The sequence below is a fragment of the Apteryx rowi genome, unplaced genomic scaffold (genome assembly GCF_003343035.1).
Source record: "Apteryx rowi isolate R43461 unplaced genomic scaffold, aptRow1 scaffold_10, whole genome shotgun sequence".
NCBI lineage: Eukaryota > Metazoa > Chordata > Aves > Apterygiformes > Apterygidae > Apteryx > Apteryx rowi.
Window position 1 is genome coordinate 1417758 of NW_020447197.1, and position 1515 is coordinate 1419272.

A 1515-nucleotide genomic window follows, 5' to 3' on the forward strand; every position below is an offset into this window, starting at 1 on the left:
GCCGGGAGCCGTTGGGGCGGGCGGCGCGCGGGCGGCGCGTGACGTCACGGCCCGGTTTTCTCCCGGCCTAACCGTCCGCGATCCGTGAGGCGCGCCGCGGGCTCGGACGGAGGTACTCCTGCCCCGTTGATCAGGGCGCTCTGTGTCGCTCCTCTGGGCTCAGCATGGTGCTAGGCACAGCGCGCGAGGGGGCCGGTTTGATGTCGTTCGGCACGGCGCGGTCCGCTCTCCCGGTTTGATCATATTTGAGGTTTTCTGTAAAAGCCGAGCTGCGGATGGAGTGAAGCCGCTGTGTGAGAATCTAATACTTTGTTAAAAAAAAAAAAGAGTAAGCCTACCAAATGAATACCCTTATGAATGAGAAAACAAAGATAATTTAATACTTAAAACGTGTGCTGTCGACTGTTTTGATTTCTCGGTGTCTGAAAGATGAGTGTTGGGCTGTTCAGCTTAATAAGACAGTCAAGACACAACAAGCGAGTATATTGAGATGATAACAGGAAGGAGGTGACAGGGAGAAACTGCATGATTAATCAGTAAGGTATCTGGATGATTCATTCACTGTTTTGTTGGTGATATTTATCCTCCTCTTAAGAGGAAAGATAGCATAAGCAAGTTCTGGGGCCAGATTTGGATGTGGTGATGGCACCAAGGCGGTCTCCTCCTCATGGTGCTGCCCCACAGCCCCAGCACCGGGGTCTGATTCACAAGCTTGGTGGGGTTTAGCTGCTGCAGCTAACCCTGAGCCGCCACAGGCCATAACAAAACATGCCGTGGTGCATAATGCACCTGGCTGTAAACTGCCCGTTTGCTGCTTCTGCTATAAATTGCCACAGTTTGTGAATCAGATCTTCAGTGATGTGTCTGCAAAACACACACTGTTTTGGTTTTTTTTTTAAGATCTTATGAAAAAATCCCAACAACTGGTGTGGCTAACTGATGAATTCCCAAGTGGGCTGGATGATCTCTACCACAAACCCTGAAGTCTTGGCCGCGGCTTCAAAGACAGTACAACTGGGGTGACGCCTCTGCTCTTTCCTATTGCCTCCCATCCCACAGAAACGGGAGAAAATTGATACGAACCGTAATGCTTTGGAACAGGAGGGCCCATCTGCAAGCGTGAGGCCTGCCTTGCCGCCCTGGGTGGCTCTGAGGGAAAAGAGCTCGATTTGGCTGTGAGTACTATGAATAGTACAAACTGAAGGTGTTTATATATACAAATTCAGGTGAACTGTAATTTCTGCTGCTGGAAACAGAAGATGCAGAAGCAAAAAAGATCAAAGCAGCTTGTGCACTCATGAGGCGGGATTTGACTGAGCAGTTAAGCAGGATTTGAAGCTACTTTTGAGCTTCTTTACGAGCGCTGCATTTCAGCTCGCGATGCCGACGGGCGCGTTTGAGGGGCCGGGCGCCTCGCTGAGGTTGCTTCAACAGAAGCGGGGTCAAACCGCGACTACCGGCGACTGGGGGAAAAACAGGGGAAACCACTGGAAACCCTCAGTTTTAGATGAAGTT

General features: G+C 50.7%; 1 protein-coding gene across 4 annotated transcripts in view; it reads left to right on the forward strand.

Moving 5' to 3' along the window:
• Positions 1-30: 30 nt before the first annotated feature.
• Positions 31-1515, forward strand: part of ZMAT3 (zinc finger matrin-type 3) — a 31824-nt gene continuing 30339 nt past the window's right edge. The window contains exons 1-2 of one of the 4 annotated variants that reach the window (XM_026060903.1): positions 31-328; positions 901-1175. The gene's annotated coding sequence lies outside the window, so the exon portion shown is untranslated. Of the gene's footprint in view, positions 329-491; positions 542-900; positions 1176-1515 lie in introns of those variants that run through there. The other 3 variants (XM_026060910.1, XM_026060892.1, XM_026060928.1) reach the window with 3 other exon arrangements.